The sequence below is a fragment of the Lotus japonicus genome, chromosome 4 (assembly GCF_012489685.1).
Source record: "Lotus japonicus ecotype B-129 chromosome 4, LjGifu_v1.2".
NCBI lineage: Eukaryota > Viridiplantae > Streptophyta > Magnoliopsida > Fabales > Fabaceae > Lotus > Lotus japonicus.
In genome coordinates this window covers 5,268,805-5,274,992 of record NC_080044.1, presented here as the reverse complement: position 1 = coordinate 5,274,992, position 6,188 = coordinate 5,268,805, and the positions used below count along the sequence as shown (strand labels likewise).

The 6,188-nt window shown below is 33.1% G+C and overlaps 1 long non-coding RNA gene across 3 annotated transcripts; it reads left to right on the top strand.

The window, feature by feature from the left end:
* The first annotated feature begins 326 nt into the window (after positions 1 to 326).
* Positions 327 to 5,199, top strand: LOC130716009 (uncharacterized). Of its 3 annotated transcripts, none has more exons than XR_009011835.1 (7): positions 327 to 744; positions 1,076 to 1,124; positions 1,373 to 1,560; positions 2,599 to 2,647; positions 3,174 to 3,222; positions 3,903 to 3,995; positions 4,678 to 5,199. It is a non-coding gene; the product is annotated as an uncharacterized LOC130716009 (long non-coding RNA). The 3 variants fall into 3 exon arrangements; XR_009011834.1 differs by having other exon boundaries at positions 3,903 to 4,090; XR_009011833.1 differs by having other exon boundaries at positions 3,903 to 5,199.
* Positions 5,200 to 6,188: the final 989 nt, after the last annotated feature.

Genomic DNA, 6,188 nt, shown 5'->3' with positions numbered 1-6,188 from the left:
AAAATTCATTGGGATAAAAACCTAGTGAAGGAAAAAGAGTACAACATTTTCTGAATGCCTTGACATTCTCATTAATAAAAACACTAATTAGATATTAATAATATTTTATAGGTACAAATAAACTATACTAATCTATAATCTATATAAAAGTAAAGTTTTGCAGCCTTGGGGGCAAAAAAGTCCTTCAGCAATTTATTCCAATATCTATGAGAGTTGGGCATGGATATTTTAGTAAAAAAAAAACATTTTATTTCACTCAGATTTGATCTCAGCCATTGATTCACAAGCATTTGAGTTTTTAATTGCATCAGTTTCACTCTTCCTTCCATTCCATCTGAAACGCATTTCTGACGTTCTTTTCCCGTTTCATTTCATCTTCTTTGAGCCGTTTCTTTTCATCTGAAACGCATTTCGGTTTCGAAATTGAAAGCTATAAAAAACCATTGAAAGCCTTCCTCAAAGAATTTCATGTTCCCGACCATCTCTGCTTCAGTCAAGGATTCGCATTAGGGCTTCCGCAATCTCCATGTCCGCTTGACAGTGAGGATTCGCAGAAAGAAATCAAGGCTTCCTCAGCGATTAGGATTCGCTCTGTGTCTGTAATCCAGGCTTCTGTTTCCATTCTACCAGTTCTTTGGAAGCCGCATTACCTCTGTTCCAGTAATCAGGGCTGCCATGTTTTCATTTTGATGTTGTGCATACCTGCCAATGCCATTCGTTTATGCCCGCGAAATCCCTTCTTTGGTGAGTATGAAGAAGGTTTAGATTATGTATTTTTGGTTTCGTTTCACGGTTGTAGCTCTTATTTCGTTTTCCTTATCCTGGCATTATGATTTTTGGTTTTCCTTGCCATTTTCGTAGAAGCACCTCTCCTAAAGGCGTTGTTGTTTCATTCTGTGCCATCGCTGATAACATCTCTTGGTTGTGATGTCTTTCAGTTGTGGCCTTGAATTTCCTTCTTTGGATGAGAATGATGAAGGCTTAAAATATGTAGTTTTTCTGTTTAGGTTCACCTGTGGTAACTCTTTACAATTTCCATATGCTGCCCTAATGAGAGTTTGATATGGATTTGCAGATATGTCACAAGTTGGCTTATATTTTTCCAAAAGGGAACAATCTAAGAGGTTAGGACGTTCATGGTTTTCCCCCCTTTTACATGATTATTTTTAGCTTGCGTTTGAACTGCCTTAGCTTAGGTGAAAACTGATTTTTTTGAAGAAAATTACTTTTCTATCCCTGGCATTTTGCCAATGTTTAGTTTGCAAAAATATTGATTATCTTCTTGAAGTTAATATGTTTTTCGTTAATTTAATAAAGATAAATAAAGAAAGAACATTCAATTTTGCTGTGCTTTGCATTTGGCTAAGTGAAGGTGAAATTGGTCACTTAATCATATGGAAAACTTCTTTGTGCTCCACTGGAGTGGGAAAGACATTGGTGGCAAAAGCAGTGGCAAGGGAAACAGGATCAACCAGATAAAAGGAGTAGAGACAAGATCTATGCACAACATGCAACTAACAGAAAACTGCATTCCCAGAAAACTACAAGAGATTGGCGCAGGTTGGTGTTTTTCTCTGTTGCTTTGGCTTTTTATTCATTTGTTTCTTTTTGTTTTGTTTTGTTTTGTGCTACCCTACTGGACTGGGCGAGCCCCTAGAGGGGCAACGCCCAGGGTTTTGACCGCCCCGTGGCGGGACCCCAAGCCAGTAGGGTTGGGCCTCGTTCAGCCAGGCCCACACGGCCCATTAAGGACATTAGCATATGGGGGCCCAACACTACCTCTATAAATAGGTAGCAGATACCAATTGTAAGGGACCTTGGCTCATTTGATGAATACACACATGACATTCAGTTATTCTTTTTCTAGATTTCTCTCTTAAGTGCAATCACTTCTCTCTCTAGGGGTTACACCCTTTCTCAATGTTCTTACCCGGAACACCTACCATTCAATTTTACTTGGTTTCCTCTTCTATATGTGATTTTTATGATGTTTAATATGTGAGTTTTGTCTTTTCCATTCTATTTGTTTAACATAATTCTTCACAGCCATTTGGAGGGGCACTTCACACAACAATATTCTATTGTCAGTGATCTTTTGAATTTTTTCACTGTTTTGCTGTTATTTTAGCTTTTTCTTCTTTTGTTTCTTTTGTTTAGTTTTGTGATTCCCCACCATTCAATTGTACTTGGTGAACATGTTTAATTAGTCCATTGTTTCTTCTTATGGTATTCTCTTTGTTTTATAAAGATAGTAATTAGTAATTACTAATCTGTTTTACCCTCATTGGTTTCATTCCATTTGATTCCACTAACAAAATTGAAAATCAAGCACAATTTATCAATGGTTTCATTGCTTAGAACTTTTGAGTGTGTGGTAGAGCAAGTTTTGAATTGGAAGAAATTGAAACTGAAAAGCACCTGTGCTCTTTAAAATTAGTATAGAATGTCACTGATCTCATGAACATTTTCTTTTTCATGGCCATTTGTGCCTTATCAATGAATACAGGATAGTTCCCTCTTGCTTTTTTAGAAAATGTCCCTTCAGTAATATCAAATTTGCTCATGGACTAACCACACTATGTTATCTTATGCATGCAGATCCTTAATCATTTTTGTGCATGGATTCTAAAGTGACACCATCTTTTGGGTAATTTTATAGAACTAATTTTGTTCTGCAAATGAAATTCTTTTGTAGCCATATTATATGCTTTATTCTGCTTTGTGCTCTAAAGCATTTAACTACTAAAAGTTGCCTTTCTCCTCTGTTGTTCAATTGGATCTGAAATTGCATTGATTAGGTATTCTCTTTGTTTTATAAAGATAGTAATTAGTAATTACTAATCTATTTTACCCTCATTGTTTTCATTCCATTTGATTCCACTAACAAAATTGAAAATCAAGCACAATTTATCATTGGTTTCATTGCTTAGAACTTTTGAGTGTGTGGTAGAGCAAGTTTTGAATTGGAAGAAATTGAAACTGAAAAGCACCTGTGCTCTTTAAAAAAATTAGCATAGAATGTCACTGATCTCATGAACATTTTCTTTTTCATGGCCATTTGTGCCTTATCAATGAATATAGGATAGTTCCCTCTTGCTTTTTTAGAAAATGTCCCTTCAGTAATATCAAATTTGCTCATGGACTAACCACACTATGTTATCTTATGCATGCAGATCCTTAATCATTTTTGTGCATGGATTCTAAAGTGACACCATCTTTTGGGTAATTTTATAGAACTAATTTTGTTCTACAAATGAAATTCTTTTGTAGCCATATTATATGCTTAATTCTGCTTTGTGCTCTAAAGCATTTAACTACTAAAAGTTGCCTTTCTCCTCTGTTGTTCAATTGGATCTGAAATTGCATTGATTATTTTTTTGTGTTACTACCATCTATTAGTAAAATTCCATTGAATTTGTTATTCTTTAGCACTAAAGTATTGCCATTTAAAAAACCTTAGGCTTGCTAAGTTGGATACGCAAAGAGCAGGACTTCTTATAAACATGTGGTCACTGTTGTGGTAATGCTAGATGTTATTTTCACTCATAGTAAGTGATGACCATTCTTAATTAGATTTTTTATATTACAACATTGCTCAAGTCCTTAAGGAAATCAGTATCATCATGCTGAATGGTTTCCAAAAGCTTTTCGTCACATGTTCTCTCTCTCTCTAGCTGTACTAAACAAAGGAACAGAGGAACCTTTTTTAAAGATATAGATAAATACTATTTTTATGGTGAAGATTATTTCTTACAAAAAAGAAAAATGTGTAACTCAATGAAGTAGAAAATTGGTCTGAAATCTCTACAAAATTTGTCATGAAGTCTAGACTTTTTTTAAAAAGTAATTACCATATAAGAGAACCTTGATAACACTAGATCTTCATTTCCTTTTGCTTGCAGGTGGTATGTATGAGGCCAGGGGGTGGAAGAGTTGATAATATGTGAATTTTTTTTGTCAATACTCATATGAAGGGCTACTCTTGATTTAAAAGGGTTTTTCTTTATCCGATGCCTTTTTTCTTTCTTCATGTTAGCATCTTTGAATCTTATAGTAAATGTTGTTGCAAAGAAAGTCTTCAAGTTTTCAGGTTTGATTATGATTTTTCATTGGTTGTTTATGCATTGTTGGTTGGGATGTGGTTGGAACATTTGGGGACAATGAATTAGAAGGATTAAGATAATATTGGTTCGTGAGTCTAAGATATAGTAACTATAGATGATGAAGAAACATTAAAAGTGATTAATTTGTAACGGGTGAGTGACATTAAAAGCTATTAATTTTTAACGTGTGAAGAAACATTAAAATTTAAAAGTGATTAATTTGTAACAGATGGGAGACATTAAAAGTTATTAATTTATAACAGGTGAGAGGTGGATTTAGTTTTATGCAACCATTAGTTAATTAGAAGAGCTGAAGATGTAAAGCTATGAACGAGTCTCATTAATAATATTTAGATAATAGATAGAAGGTGAGTAAAATGGAACTCTAATGCTAACCTAACCTTCTTCAATCTCAGGTTTTAGTTCCAGGTTTTTTTTTATATAAAAATGCATAATTATAACAAAAATCACTTAAAATTGAAATGATGTGGCTGTTTTATCCATTTGCTTTGGTTTTCCATGTTATTCAACACTGCAACTCCTCCATCTATTAATTCTTTTAGGTTGTTTGCAGATGACTTCCCTCTACTCTCAGACTTTTTGCTCATTAAAACAGTTGCTAAACATGCATGCTTCCCAACAGCAACCTCAGGGTCAGAGCTCCCAAAATAATAAAATTCACTACAATGGTTTTGGAACTTTAAGAGCTTAATGTGTCTTTCATGAGTGTCTTTGCGTTCAGCAATTGAGTTTGTGCCTGTCTTTTGTGCTGAAATATATTTGCAAGAAAAGTCCAATGATTTCCTTTTTGGGACGCATACTAAAGGATTGGTATATATGATACTGGCCGAGACGAGACACATACCGTAATCTGAAGCTTGCCGATTTTCATTGGCACAATCATTTTTTAATGAGTTCAATGCAAACCTTATAAAATTGTGGATTCTCTTTCTGAATCTTATGAAGGTTGGTGCTGCTATGATTTACATAAGAGAGCCCTTTGATTAAATTACTAGCATGTAGCTCTGCAGAGCGTCTCTGGCTGAATCAAGTCTGGCCATTTGATATTGTTAAAAAAATTTAGTTCATATTCTAATTATATGTCTTGCTTTTTATGCTTGACTATCTTTTGGTACATTATTCTATTTTGATTTACACTTTATAAAGGTGGCTGTGGCTTCACTATTGCTATCTCTACAGCCTTGGAATTCCTTCTGAATAAAAACTAACACTGTATGATTTTACGGTACTATATAGCATAAATTAATGGATTTGGTATTTGGAAGTGCTTCCTTTGTTCCCCTTGATTTAGCATGCAATGTGAAATTTGAGTTTCCTATATGCGGCGCTTAAATTCATGACATAGGTGCTTTCCATGTTTTTAAATAAATTGAGTTTTTTTTATATTCACCTAATAGTGAAAACGTGGATATAGGATGCATTTTTTATATTTATATATTTTTAATATAAAACATGAATTAAGTTTTTTTTAATATAAAACAAAAATCTTCATTCAATAAATGACCGTTACTTTTATTTGGTAGAAAATTCTATAGGACTTGATTAATTACCTTTTCTTTAAGGGGATTAATTACGTTAAATTTATAAAATATATTAATATTAATTCTTAAAATATAAAGCGAGGGGTTTTGACATTAAATTTTATGTCAGTACTCAAAAACTCACTCCACTAGCCTAACCTGATTAATATCATAATTATGTATTTCTTTCATTCTTATATATTTTGAATCTTTAAAACTGAAATTTAAATTGAATTACAAAATAATAAATTAGTTTATTCACCATAGACATACAATGGGACGTCCGAGTTTCAGAATCAGAACACACCATAGACATACAATGGGGCTTATAAAAAATAAAAAAAACCATAGACATACAATGGGGCACATACATTCAGGGTAATAAAAGCCATCTTAAATTCTCTTCACTCAATGGCATAAAATTAAATTAATGATTAGATATTATGAATTAATTTACATTTAGGAGTAGTAATAATTTGTTTTGAAAGCTGAAATTTTATTTAATAAAATTCTTAGAAAATGAGAAACAAATCTTCTACCAATA